Genomic DNA, 14982 nt, shown 5'->3' on the forward strand with positions numbered 1-14982 from the left:
AGACTGCTCATGCCACTTGCTGACTGTTGACTTTGGCATCAGCCGCTTCTTACCTCTTCTTGCCCCAGGAGAGACCTGTGGCCATAGCACTGGGGTCTCTGGGACATAGCTAAGCCTCCTGAGAGACTGGAATGGGATGGGTAGGGGCTACATGAATAATTGTTTAATTAACATTGGCAGTATTAATAGATTAATACTGCAGTGGGCTTGCTGTAGTGATGGTCTACCAAGGAATTTGATTTTTTAGCTTTAAAAATATTCTAAAATATAACTCAACAAAACAATGTAAAAACTGGCAACCCCCTCAATGAGGCTTTCCCAGGAAATATATTCTAAAGTGTATCCTCAAAACTGTAATTTTAATTATACTTTAATTATAATTTTAATACATGATTTAAATAAAAATAGGATCTTACATGCATTCTTTCACCATCTGCTACACTTATTTTCATTTGAAAAGACATCATGGCCATCTTTCCGTGTATCAAATACAAATTTACCTCATTTGTTAACAACTACATGTTGAGTGGAGTAAACATACCTTAATAAATCCCCTACTGATAAGACCCTTGAAATAATTTTTTTTTTTTTTTGCGATTATAAATAATGCTGAAAAAAACATCCTCTGCTCACTTGGGCCTCTACCCCCATAGGATAAATTGAATTGGAAATGGAATTATGTGATTACAGGCAATGCATTGATAGATATCGCCAAGGTAAAACTGCCCATCTCCCAAAGAGTTTAACTAGTTACACTCATAACACCTGATAACATAATACCTGTCCTCTTCTCCTTTGAGGACAACTAAAATGATCATGTTTTTTTTTTTTCCAGCCTGATGTGGGGGAAATTCGATTTTAATGGCAACTCTGATCATCAGTAAGACAGCCATCTTGTTGAGCTTATTGACCATTTGAATTTCTCTACTGTGAAGATCAAACTAATCACAACCAATCCGTCGTCCACCTTTCTAGCAGTGTTTCAGTAACGCTTGTGAGACAAAGCAAAATCCACATCTGGGCAACCGAGCAGTAGGAATGAACAGAAAGAATTATAAATTTAAGTGAAACTCAAGTTGTATGCCAAAAATAACATTCCTAAAGGGCACCCAGGCAAAAGTGATGAGAAAATACTATTAAAAAGGACATCTTTTGCCTCAATTAGTCACACAGTAGACAACATAAGCTGATGACCTGAGACACCTCAGCCTGCCAAAGTTCCGTTTCATTCACAAACATTAACCTACTCTGCTTTAAGAGAAGGGCTCCCCAAAAAGGTAATTATGCTTGCAGAAAAGCATCAAAGTGTATACTGTTTTGGGGGTATGCAGACCTGGGTAGATGGTAGACTGAGGCTGACTGACAAGGCCAGGTTAGGGAAGCGTTGAAGTCACAAACTCAAGCCAAACCACTAACTCTAGTCTTTGCCTCAGGGTCTACCTCGACCTGTGATGACAACAATACTTGCCTCCTACAGGTGACAGGAAAAGTAAGAAATGTCGTGAATGGTGTGGCCCATGGTCACTTCACCATGATCCACCACCAGTACTGGGTCACTCTGCTCCAGCTCTCCAAAGGCATCAAGATCTGACTGCTAGGAGCCCCGGCTTCTCCCCTGACCTGCCCGTCTCCTACAACCTCTGGCCCTGCTCCACATTGGTCTAATAACTGGCGTTCACATTCCTCTAACGTGCACAACACAGTCCCACCCCCGTGCTTTTCACCTCCTGTCCATTCCTCTTAGAACGCTCTTCCCCAGATCGCTGCCCACGGCTTGTTTGCTCATCTCAAGTTTGAATCAACTGTCGCTCAATCAGCAAGGCCTCCCCACTATGCCAAACTGCCACTGTGTCCCCCACTCCACTCCCCTCGATACTTTACTTTCCTCCTTCCTTCTTGTCCACACTGGACATACTGCATATCTGCTGGTCTGCTGACTGCCTGACACCCCTTACCAAAATGTGACCTCCATAAAAGCGCAGAAGAGCACACTCACATTTTCCTTACTGTATCCCACTTCCTGGAACAGTGTCTCTAGTATGGGCAGTTGTCAGATCAATATATTTACACTACTTCCCAAAGCACCACTAAAGTGATAGTAAACGATTTTTTCTTTTTTTAAGATACAAATCACAAAAGCAAAGAATAAGAATAGAGATAAAAACATTAAAATACTGGAGGCTAGAAACTGCAAACAGACCTAAAAGGGCTGAATCCTATATCGGCAATGGGGAAGGCCAACTAGCAATATGACTGGAAGCCAGGAGCCCTGAATTAAAAACAGAGTTGGCGGATAGGGTTAAAAGGCTGGAAGATCCCTAAGATGCACCCCACAACTCTGCACAGCCACACAGAGCCGACCTGCACAGCCCCTCTCCTATCCTGGCAAAATGGTATCGCTTTTCTGTCTGCAAAGGGAAGTACAATCTTCGGACTGGGGACACCAGTTACAGAGGAGGGAAACAATACTGAAAAGAGGGAAGTAAGCTCTTTTATGGTTACTGCTGCGCTCCCAGGCCTCTCTCCTCACTTGGCCACTTAGCCAGGCAAAGGGCTACAAGATATTTCTCTGGGGAATCTGAAGAAACCCAAAGAAGCTGACAGGGGTGCTGTAAGGAAATGGCCCAGCCAGGTGTCTCTGCAGTGAAAGCCACAGTCAGCAAGCCACAGACACAGGCTCAGAGGCCCTCTGACTCACAAGCAGGCACAAGAACATCACTGCATAGCCCAGAAAAGGCTGACAAAAGCCAAAAACCCCAAAACAAACCAGAGCAGCCTCAATAGTGACTTAAGGAAAAAGAAAACAGGGAAAAATAAAACCTCATTAATATCTTCAAACAGTTAACAGGAGATACCACATTCATGAAACAAAAAATAGGTTATCAAATAGGAATAGAGGGAACAAGAAAAAGCTCTTAGAAATGAGAAAAACCTCGGTAGAAGGGCTGGAAGATAAACTTGAGAATAACTTCCAGAAAGAAAATGAAAAACCAAAGGGTACAAAACATCAGTTAGACAGGAGGAATGTGGTTTTCTTGAGATATATTGTATAGCACGGTGAATATAGTAAATAATAATGTCGATTTCAAAAGTGCTGAGAGTAAATTTCATATGCTTTCACCACAAAAAACTTAAAGTATTTCAAGTGAATTATGTTAACTTGATTTTATTATTTATTGTATTCATAAGTCATAATATCACTTTGTACTCCCTAAATATGTACAAGTATAATTTGTCAATTTACAGTTTAAAAGATAAAAACAAAAACAAAAATCTTAGGGGGGTAAAAAAAACTTCAGAAAATTGTGAGTGCCAATCCAGAAGGTCGAAGAGTAGAATTCTAGAGAGAAAGCAAATAGAAAGAAATCAAGGCAATAAATCAACAAAAATGCCCAGCATTGAAGAACATGAGTTGCAAATAAACAGAACCAAAGAGTAGGCAAGAAGATGGATGAAAACAGTCTCCAAGGGATATCATTGTTCTGGGAGTCCTGAATTTCACAGAAAGAAAAGCCTCTGAGGCCAGATGCAAAGCCTTCACTCCCAGCACTTTGGGAGTCTAAGGCAGGAGAACCACTTGAGGCCAGGAGTTCAAGATCAGCCTGGGCAACATAGCGAGCTCATGTCTACAAAAAGTTTTTAAAATTATCCAGGTGTGGCGGTGCATGCCTGTAGTCCCAGGTACTTGGGAGGCTGAGGCAGGAGCATCACTTGAGCCCAGGAGATCGCAGCCGCAGTGAGCTATGACAGCACCACTGCACTACAGCCTGAGCAACAGAGCAAGACGCTGTGTCTCAAAAAAAACAAAAGAAAAGAAACAGAAAGAAAGAAGAAGAAGAAAAAAGAAACAAAAACCTTCAGGTTTCATGGCGGAAAACATAGTCACACACAGAGGCTCTAAAAATGTTACATATCAATAAAAGAGAATCAGAACGGCTTAAGACTTCAACAACACTGGAAACTTAAAGACAGCGGAGGAAAATGATGTCCAAACTCCTACTCAGGATAAGAGCAGAATGAAGCACTTTTGTACATACAAATTCTCAAAACTTCATCTGCCATGCACTTCTCAGGCAACTAGTGAAGGATGTGCTCCATCAAAGTGAGAGAGTAAAATCAAGAGAATGACATAGGTTCCAGAAAAGTGAGGCTCCAACACAAGAGGGAGTGATGAGATTTACAGGAAGATTTCAGGCACAGACAAGCCTGCAGCAGATTGGAGATGCTGGAAGAGATTTAAAGATAAAATGATAGGAATACTAATTTTCTTCAAAAGAAAACGGACAATTTCTTGAAAGATTTAGACAATTGCTTCAGAATTTGGGGTTGAATTGTAGTGATAAAATATAGAAAACTGAGCAAGCAGCAAGCAAACAAAAACAAATAAGACTTGTAATAACCCAGGAAAACAAAAAGTTATCCAGAAAAGGGAAAACAATCCTATTATACCACTTCGTCCAGCTGTAAATGGCAGTATGTAGTCATAATATAAACAATCAATATTGAACTAACCAAATTAAAGATACATCACTTTGGGCAGCCATGGATCCGTTTGCACTGAGAAGGCAGAGGGTGAAAGAAAGCTAGGAACTTCCTACCTAGTCTCAGTGGCAAGCGAAGAGACATCACATGAAACAGGGGTAGGGGACACAAATACAGATGTCAAGCAAATATGCTCTTTAGAGTTGGAGGCAAAGATCAAGGAAATCTACTAAGGCTGAAGTAGATACTCTGCAGGGGAGGAAACATGATTAGGGGAAGGAGGTTGGCACTTCTTTCTTACAAGCCTTTCTAGGATTATCTGTCTCTATAAATTACATGAAGATGTAACCTTGATTTGAAATAAGATTAATATGAATGCTAATAAAAAGTAGTAAGGGAGAGTATGTAGTCAATGTATTGTTACCAAATTAACAACAAGTATCAACAAGATGACTAACACAACCACATGATGTCCAGACACGTCTCAGAACAAGTGTCTGGCTCATCTTCAACGGTATTCGAGGAACTTCAGTGTGCTTGGTAAAACAATAGCCTACTAGGGATTTCACTTCTAAAATGTCTCTGACTTTAGAAATACCAAAAAATAACATGTAACCAATTTTAAAATATTATACACATGAAAAAAGGTTCTTTTCATTATTTTCTTGGTTTCCAGATGTTGAATGTTGTGGTGCTTTCACAATTGAAGGGAAAAAGCATTCTGACACATTATACTGGTTGGGGTTCTCTGCTTTTCTACTTGGTCAAAAACCTTTACATGCATTTCGGACTTTGTGTCATCATAACTTGGCAATTGGGAAACCTGCATGGTATGCTTCTTCCAGAACTTGGTTACTGCTTACAAGAAGAGGGAAAAGCTTTTGTATCACCATTTGCCTATGGGATGGATGCACAATGAACGGGCCATACCAAATAAAAATACCACTTTGTATTCCAAAAAGCATGTCCTCTGCTTAAGCCCTTTCTGTAAGTTTCAGTTGGGACGCCCTAATGGAGAATCCATATGACCCACGAAGGATCGTAAGATATCCCAGTGGACCCGGCACAATCATCTCAAATTCTGTTCAGGTCGGAGTATCTTAGATAAAACTCACTGAAGGGCATCAAGTCCTTCAGTACACAGTCTGAGCCAAGCCCTCTACCATTTGCCATGGCAAGAGTATACCAAATTCTCAACCTGTTGCTCATGTATGCCACCAACTATAAATGTCAGCCTCCTCTTTCCTAGTCTTCCTGTCCACTCAGCAGCACCTGGAAAAACTCTTACTCATCTTTCAAACCCCAGTTCAAGGACCACATTCTGTAGGAAGACTTTCCAACAAGTAATCACAGCCTATTTCCTATGTCCACACCTTATACGTATTTTTATCATTACACTTATCACACCATAATGTAATTACTCTTCTACAAATGAGTCTCTCACACTAGACCACAAGATGCTTGAGGAAAAGAAAAGTCTATATCCTCTTTTTTGTTGTTGGTTTTTTGAGACACAGTCTCACTCTGTCGCCCAGGCTGGAGTGCAGTGGTACAATCTCGGCTCACTGCAACCTCCACCTCCTGGGTTCAAGCGACTCTCGTGCCTCAGCCTCTTGAGTAGCTGGGATTACAGGCGCGCGCCACCTTGCCAGGTTAATTTTTGTATTTTTAGTAAAGACGGGGTTTCACCATGTTGGTCAGGCTGGTCTCGAACTCCTGACCTCAAGTGTCCACCCGCCTCGACCTCCCAAAGTGCTGGGATTACAAGCCTGAGCCACTGCACCCGGCCGAAAAGACTATATCCTCTCAACCTTTCTATCTGCAGAACCCTTAACCCTACACAGCAATTTCCAGCAAATATTTTTTTGAATTGAAATGAAGAAGTGAGGCCATGAGGCTGAAGTCAGACAACTGGAAGGCCAAAACAACAAAACCTGGAAAAATACTTATTTACTCAAGAAGAAATTCTCCCACCAGGCCACTGAGAAGTTAGCTTTGCCCAATGGAGAAGACACTGTTAACAGGGATTCAAGTAAGCCTAGTGGCGCTGAGGGACAGGACATAGGTCAACCACATCTTAGAGGTGCTCTCCTTACACTCAATGTACTTTTACCCGAATGACGTTAATTTGACTCCTGATAAGATGAGCTAAGTCCCTTTAACAGTGCTTGGCACCAAGCAAAACTAATAGCAGTAACAGGAAAGTTTAATCCTCATGATGAATTATTTAATGGGGTTTCAAACGCTGTCCCTGAGACTTGAGGCAGTTGGCTCCAGCTCCATTTTCTCCAAGTCTAAAACTCTTGATAGGCTGATGTTTCAGACCCAGAGATTCGGTAATTCAAATGATGGAAATAATTCTTACCCAAACACCTTTTCAACTGTTTTTAAATACTGTTGCCAAGTATCCTAATATCACGTGTACTTAATGAATTTAGCCTAGGGATACTTTCAGATGTCAAAAAATCAAAATATAAACCTAAGCACTACGTTTCATCCAGTGTTTCAGCATCCCAGATTTGCTTCCCTAAATGAACATTAAGCTTATTATGCATGTGCTGCTACCAGGAGCCTTAGACAAAATCCTAATTGTGACTTAACCTATCTTAATAGGGTTTTAAGGAAGTTAGCTGCTAAGAAAGTGACTGATTATCCTTAAGCAGACACCAAATAAATGTGAAGTCATTGATTGAGGGCTTAGGGTATAGGTAGCTACGAATCTGAGGACATAAAACGCAAAACTGAGGGGCAAATCGTCATGTTCCCTAAGATTATGACTCATCCACATTCCTTCAGACGTTTAATTTCACCATAATAGGCACTGTTTAATAAGCAAAGCCCAACTCGACTTCCTTCGATTTTACATGGCGTCCAAACACCATGTCAAGTCTGACCCTCTCATTTTCTAAGTCGAATGGAGAGGATATGTAGCAGCTAGCCTTGAGCACCTAACCACTTTTCAAAGGAGCTACGCACAAAAATACCCTAGCAACATGCCACGGTGTCAGAAACGCTCAGGTTCCCAACACCATGCGGGTCAGCCATTAGGACCTCAGGAAGTGTTTCCTCTAAGCGGGGGAAACCTAGGAAGGCTTCCTGAACGAGGGGTATTTGCGCCGAGCCTTGACGTGAGTCTCGGACAGTTGCAGTGCCTCCAGGCCACGCGGGAGGGAAGAAAGGACACCCCGGGCCGGGGCACAACCCGCGGGCCGGAGCCGCCCGCACCCATCCCGCTCAGGCCGCAGCCAGGCACGGCACCCTCCCGTCCCCGAGCCACGTCGCTGCTCGTGGGCTCGCGGAGCACTCCCCAGGTCTCACCTCGGGCCCCACACCAGAAGGAGAAAGCTAGGGGCCGCGCCAGCTCCGCCCTCCCCCGCGGGGCGGCGGGCCCCAGCCCGGGCACAGGAAGGCCACGTCCCCGGGGAGGGACGCCCGACTCGATGGTCTGCGCAGGGCCCGTCGGACCCACGTGACGTGCGCCCAGCCAATCCGAGAGGCCCCCTGATCATTGAGACGGCGGAGGTGGTGGGCTAGACCAGTTTCGCGCGGCCGTTCGCCGTCCCCCGCCCAGTCATACTCGGCGCCCCAGCTCGGTGCTGCCGCCATCTTCTTGGAGGACAGGAGCAGAGGCGAAGGCTCCCCCTCCCCGTGATCGCTCCGCACTCCCGCCACCACCTGCCCTCCCGCGACCGCCTCTCTCCTCCTCAGTGGGCACCTATCTCCTTCTAACAAACGGCCTTCCCCCCACTCCAGTTACCCACCGCAAGGCGAAGATTCTCATTACCTGTTCCACTCTTATAAGCATAAGAAAACCGAGCTCATAAGGTAGGAACTGTGGCGAAACAGGGACAAACCGCCATCTTGGTAAAGGAGAAGAGGCTACGCTTGACCTCCCCCCCCCACCCCCAGCCTCTATATGGCCAACTGCCGTGGGAGGAGCACGGCGCTTGCGCAGAGGCGGACAACGCGGACGAGTCTGGGCTTGCGCACTCGGGAGCCGGCCGCAAGGGGGAGGGGAGGAAGGCCAGGCCGCACTGAGCCAGGAAGGAGTTGGCAAAGGGGCGGGGTGACGCGGTGACGCAATCCGCCTGCGCGCTGGGCGGGGAGGGGCGGGGCGGGGCGGGGTGTAGTGTGAGCGGACCGCGGGCGCTGGGCGGGTCCGCGGCGCGGTCGGTCGGCGCCTATTCTCGGGCTCTTTGGCGGGTGAGTGTCTCGCCAGTATACCCCGCCGCGGCGGGGGTCACAAGTTGTAGGCCGGCCCTCCCGAGGAGCTGCGGGCGATGCCCCGCCCGTCCCATACCCTCGGGCGGTGGTCGGCTGGCTCTAGGGTGCCGGCGGGGCGGTGTGGGGGAGGGGCGGCCGAGCCCAGGCTCTTCGGCCCTTATCGTGGGCTCCGCCGTCCCGGGCGGTCCTAGTGCCGGCGACAGTGGCTCCGACACGGGCAGGGCCGGGCGCGGGAGTGGGGATTCCGGTGACCCCTTGTTGACCCTGCGGGAATTCCTCTGCACGGTTGTCGATGCTGGGCCTCGGGGCGTCGAGTGCCGTCGAGGTCGGGAGGTTTGGTGCTTGAAGGGAGGATACAGGTTTAGGCCCGAAAAACACTTAGAGCTTGTGTGGCCATCTTGTCTTTCTAACGGTGCCATTTCCTCCCGGAGGCGTGGAGGACTGGCCAGCCCCCAAACCTCCAAGCCCATCGGCTTGATGCGGCGGATAAGCGAGGTGGGGAGCGACTAGGCCCTGTCTGCGGGTACCTTCGGCGAGGAGAGGCGACGAAGGTCTGCACCAGCGAGGCACGGACAGGCAGCAGGGGGTAGGGTATAGGGTTGGAGGCCGCCGAGTTGGCCCGAGGATGAGAAGCGGACCTGTGGCTTCCGTGGTCTCAGTGGAGTCCCAGCTGTGACCTGGCCTACTGGCCCAGACAAGACCTGGCTTGCTTTTTTTTTTTTACCTTTTCGGTCTAATTCTTGTCAGTGCCACCAGACCTTGTCCTCTCTCCACGCAAACACATGAACCAACTACACTGAACTTCTTGTAGTTCAAACTTCTGCACCTTTGGCCATTGCCCAAACTCTTAAATCTGGTTACCTCCCACCTTAACTGCCTTCTCCTTACCTAGTCCCTGCTTGTGGGATTCCGCCCAAATTAGATTTCCTCCAGACAGGCTTAGGTGTTTGCCTGATGTTCAGGTGGTATTTGTCCACTGGACTATTGGTACTGTGAGTGGCAGGGCACATCTTGTCACCCATACCCATTGCCTCGGTTGTTGTCTAGCACCTAGTAGGTTCTCAAATACTTTTTGAATGACTTAAATCACAGTGCCTGCCGATATATTGAATGTTTCAAAATCGTTTTGCGTTAGGGGTCATGAAAGCTGGTTCTTGATACTTCTGGTTTGAGCTTCATTGTTATCAGTGATTTTTCATAGCTCCCATTAATGGATTCTTTGCACCACCCAGCATCCTAACTCATGATGTGTACTGTTATGTCTAATCTTGGCATTGATCTCATTAGCTATAAAGGTTGTCCTGATTTTTCTTCCCCAACTTCCACCTTGATCTCTCGCACCAGTGCCACATCCCGGAATAAAGAACAAGAGCGTTTTAATTAGGTCAGATTTACATTCTGACTGGCTCTTAAACTAGCAAGGTGACCTAGGGAAAGGGGCCAGGGTTTCCCTCTATCATTCATAAATGTAATTCAGGGCCCCTTTTTATCCCCAATACCAGCATACAGAAACTGCTGTGAAAGAAGAAGTTGTGGGTTTTTTTTTTTTTTTTTTGGTCTGGAGGAAAGGGGACACCAAAACTCATTTGGCAGCAGAGGTGAGGTAAGGCCATTTGTATAGTCTGTTCCGTTAGTGGTCATATATGCCACTTATCCCTGCCCCAGTCCCTGTTAGGAGTGTTATGTGGTTATACTGAACGTGGACCTTCCCCAAATCCAAAGAATCCAGATGCTTTGAATAAGATCATGGACCTTCCGGGTTCTACATCGCAGGATGTTGTTCATCTTGTATCTTTTGTTTTGGGAAAATTGGTTTTTTATATGTATTGGGAGTATTCTGTGGAATAAATAAGCTGTGGGTCAAGATTGAAGAACTTTAAACAACTTCTGGCATGTGGAATAAACACGATCTGAAGAAATAGAATTTTCATTTGACTACATTTTTGATCCAATTTGCACCCAGTGTTTAAGTTAATCACAGTGCTTGGCAGTTTGTGTTGCTGGATCAAGGCTTTCTCACTGAAAACCATGTGCTTCAAAGGTTCATTATTCTCTTTCACCTTCCATTTCACATTAGTTAATAAATTATGAGAGAAAACATTGTGGATCCAAGTTATGTTTCAGAAAAAAAAAACAACAGGGAAAAAAAAAGATGGCAGGAGAAACTTGGTAAAGTCAAAGCAAAGTTGAAATGTCAGTTTTAAGACAAATAGTTTCTCCATTCTCCCATATGTGTGCACAGGGTTCAGTGAGGCTGAGGGGTTCTGTGGAGGTGCGGGAGAGGTGCTCTATGGTATTTCTATGTTGCACTGTGTGGGTTTGAAATCAGATACATGTAATAGGTGATAAGGTAAGTGCCTGCTCTTTTCTATCCTCAGCATTGGCATTTAATCTTTCCATGTGAACTTGAAGCTCATTTTATACAATCCTTTAAGAAAAAAGCCACACCATTAGGGATTCCAGTTAGAAATGGACTAAATAATATAGTAATTTGGGGAAAATAAAAATGATTTGATTTATGTAGGACCTGTTTTCTAGTTTGGTCCCTACTTGTTTGGATTTTAAAAAATTCTATTGTAAATGATGTGCCCCCATTTCTATTCTTTAATATTCATTGCTGGTACTTGACTTACTTGAGATTTTATATTCAGCTACCTTACTAAATTATCTTATTCTAGAATTTTTTTAACCAGAGTATTTGTATTTTCTTTCTTTTTTTTTTTTTGAGACAAAGTCTTGCTCTGTTGCCAGGCTGGAGTGCAGTGGTGCGATCTCAGCTCACTGCAACCTCCGCCTCCCGGGTTCAAGCGATTCTGCCTCAGCCTCCCGGGTAGCTGGGACTACAGGCACGCGCCACCCCACCTGGCTAATTTTTGTATTTTTGGTAGAGACAGGGTTTCACCATGTTGGCCAGGATGGTCTCGATCTCTTGACCTCATGATCTGCCCACCTTGGCCTCCTAAAGTGCTGGGATTACAGGCATGAGCTACCGCACCCAGCCGAGTATTTGTATTTTCTGTGTATTCAGTCCAATCAGCAAAAAAGTGTTTTGTTTTGATTTTCTTGTTTCATTATATTCAGTAAACTCACCGAGGTAGTATTAAATAGTCATGGTGAAATTGCAATATCTAGATCTTACTTGGATCTTGATTCACATGAAAAAAATGAGAGAATGGAGAAAATACTGATTGGATATTTGATTGCATTAAAGAACTAGCTATGGGTAATGGTTTGTCATTTTTAGAAGCCCTTATTTTTAGATATGTACCGTGGAATATAAATGAAATGTTATATGTCGTATTTGCTTCATAATCATCCAGGCAGTGGCATTGATGATTGTGGAAATAGATGAAACATTATTGACCTTGAGTTGCTGATTGTTGAAGTGGGTAATTTTGTTGGCTTTTTGTATAGGTCTTCACGTAAAAGTTTCCATGTAAGTGCTTAAAAATAATTATGGAAGGACATTCCTGCCTAATTATTGGTTGTAATTTAAATAGATTTAATTTACTATTGTTTAGAGAATAGCATTTGCCTTTGGTTTTCAGAAATATCCTCAATTAGATTTAAGCAGTTTTCCTTTTTTTCTTTCTTTGAGACAGTCTCATTCTGTCACCCAGGCTGGAGTGCAGCAGCACCATCTCGGCTCACTACAACCTTCACTTCCTGGGCTCAAGGGATCCTCCCACCTCAGTCTCCCACTTAGCTGGGACTACAGGTGCCCGCCACCACACCCAGCTAATGTTTTTGTATTTTTTGTAGAGAAAGTGTTTCACCATGTTGTCCAGACTGGTCTTAAACTCCTGAGCTCAAGCGCTCCTCCTGCCTCAGCTTCCCAAAGTGCTGGTATTACAGGCATGAGCCACCACACTCCGCCAGCAGTTTTCTTACTTAGTGTTTTCATTATGATTGGTTGCTGAATTTTATATGCCTCATCAGCATCTATTAATGCATGATTTTTTTTTCCCCTATATTGTGTTGTTGGATTAATATTGGTAGATGCTTTTGATACATTACTGGAATCTAATTGCTAGCAAATATTTTATTCAGGATTTTTGCATTTATATTTGTGAGTGAGATTGACCTACGGTGTTCATTCATTCCTTTGTTCCTTTCTTATGTCTCCATCTGGGTTTGTTATTAAAACTGTGGTGTCTTCATAAAACAAATTGTTTTCCCTTTCCTCTGTAGAGGCTTCGAATAGTTAAATGACTTTGGTCTTGTCCAAGGTTAAATGGAGTTCAACTCTAACGTCAAGTCTTGGTCCTTTTCATTGGTATGTCTTTAATCAGCTGCTTAGTGATACTTGTTTTAGTCAGATTTTCCAGTTTTTGGTTCTGTATTGGTAATTTACAGTGCCCATTTTTTCTACATTTTCAGATTTGGGGCCATTTTGCTACATGTAGTCTCCTCTGTCATTATTTTAGCTACTTTTCTATATTTGCTATTTTTTCCTGAATTGGGCTTGTGAGGAATTTGTTTTAGAAAACCAGCTTTTGCGGCCGGGCACAGTGGCTCACGCCTGTAATCCCAGCACTTTGGGAAACCAGGGTGGGTAGATCACCTGAGGTCAGGAAGTTTCACCTGGCCGACATGATGAGACCCCATCTCTACTAAAAATACTAAAATTAGCTGGGCATGATGGCGGGCACCTATAATCTCAGCTATTCCGGAGGCTGAGGCAGGAGAATTGCATGAATCCGGGAGGCAGAGGTTGTAGTGAGCTGAGATCGCGCCAGTGCACTCCAGCCTGGGCAACAAGAGCAAAACTCCGTCTCAAAAAATAAAAAGAAAACCAGCTTTTGGATTTGTTTACCCTTCTTTTTCCCCCTTCATAATTCATTTTTTCTCTTTATTGATTTCCTGTTTTATCTCGTAAGTTTTGCTTTTATCTTCCTTCCATTGCTTTCTAGAGATTGCTTGTGGCTTTGCTTTTGTTACCCTCCTTGATCCTGGGGATATCCAGTAATGTAACAAATTACTGGGAGTTACTTTTCATCTTTTTCCACCCAATTTAAGCAGATCATTATTTGAGAACATTGACTGTAAAAATGTTTTTCAAATTTTGCTTAGGCTTTTTTTAATGGTAGTTACATGACTTCAAACATTTTTTAAGGTATTGATTCAATTTTCTGTATGTCTGCTAAATCAGATTTATTTGTTGTATTACTCAATTCTTCTCTGTCCTTGCACATACTGTGTTTACTGAATCTGTCCGGTTCTCAGAGAACTCTATTAAATTTTCTCACTTGAATTTTTTTTTTTTTTAAGTTAACTTTGTATTTTTCCTAGTCCTTGCTTTATGTGTTTATCTACAGTGATTATTTGAATATACAGGCTTACGAATATTATGTCTTCCCTATAAATTGTTTCTTTTATCATTATAACTTGTTATCCCTGTTACTCTGCTTATTTTTACTTTAATTCCCACCTTGGCTGATAGTAGTGTTGTCTCTCCTCCGTGTTTGCACTAGCCTGCTATTTTTTACCTTGTCCCTTTATTTTCAGCCTCTCTTTGTTCCTTTTGCTTTAAACATACACCTTATAGCTGGACGGTTTTTGTTTTGTTTTGTTTTGTTTTTTGTTTTTTCAGGCCAATCTGTCTTCTCCTTTAAGCAGAGAATTTGGTTATTTCACATTTATACTGATGACTGATATTCTTGAATTTTGTCCCCGTTGTCTTGATTTAGGATTACTTCTGATTTTGTTTCTTCTTGTTCCTTTTCCATATTTTTGCTGGTTTGATGAAGTTGCTGTTTCCTCCATATTTTTCTCTTAATTTGGAAGTTCTCGTTGTTTTCTTTAATGATTACCATTTTTTTTTACTTTCATAATCAGATAGTTACCTCTATATATTTGAAAGCAAGATGCCCACTCCTTCTGCCAAAACTGTCTGTATTACATCTGACCCTTCTCTTTCCCTTTAGGAAGTTCTGCTCCTCCACACTCACACTTGCTCTCGATTCTTAGGTTTTGCTGAAGTTAAAGGCTCTTGAACCTTACTGCCCTTGGTTAACCAAGCCAAATAACATTGGGGATGCAGGGATGTCATTTCTTCCAAGGTAGCTGGGAACATCTCCAGTCAAAAGGGAGAAACACAGGACACGGTATTCAGGAAGTTAAGATTTAGGGGAGGGGAATCGAGAGGCAAAGTGAGAGAAGCTTTTTAATAAGTTTCTAAGCTCCAGAGGGAACAAAATTTGACAGCAGTCATCTTTCTTGGAGTTGTTACTGAAGATTAGCCAACAGACTCCATGCTTTCCAAAGCTTCAGGGT

At 43.6% G+C, this 14982-nt stretch overlaps 2 protein-coding genes across 14 annotated transcripts in view; one reads left to right on the forward strand and one right to left on the reverse strand.

Annotated features, from left to right (window-relative positions):
• The window catches only part of HDLBP (high density lipoprotein binding protein), an 86495-nt gene extending 77966 nt beyond the window's left edge, over nucleotides 1-8529 (reverse strand). For 2 of the 8 annotated variants that reach the window (XM_063712573.1, XM_063712570.1), the window contains exon 1: nucleotides 8267-8449. The gene's annotated coding sequence lies outside the window, so the exon portion shown is untranslated. 8 annotated transcript variants of the gene reach the window in all.
• Nucleotides 8085-14982, forward strand: part of SEPTIN2 (septin 2) — a 38064-nt gene continuing 31166 nt past the window's right edge. Inside the window, exons 1-2 of one of the 6 annotated variants that reach the window (XM_063712415.1) lie at nucleotides 8599-8685; nucleotides 10209-10309. The gene's annotated coding sequence lies outside the window, so the exon portion shown is untranslated. 6 annotated transcript variants of the gene reach the window in all.

This window comes from Pongo abelii, chromosome 11 (assembly GCF_028885655.2).
Source record: "Pongo abelii isolate AG06213 chromosome 11, NHGRI_mPonAbe1-v2.0_pri, whole genome shotgun sequence".
NCBI lineage: Eukaryota > Metazoa > Chordata > Mammalia > Primates > Hominidae > Pongo > Pongo abelii.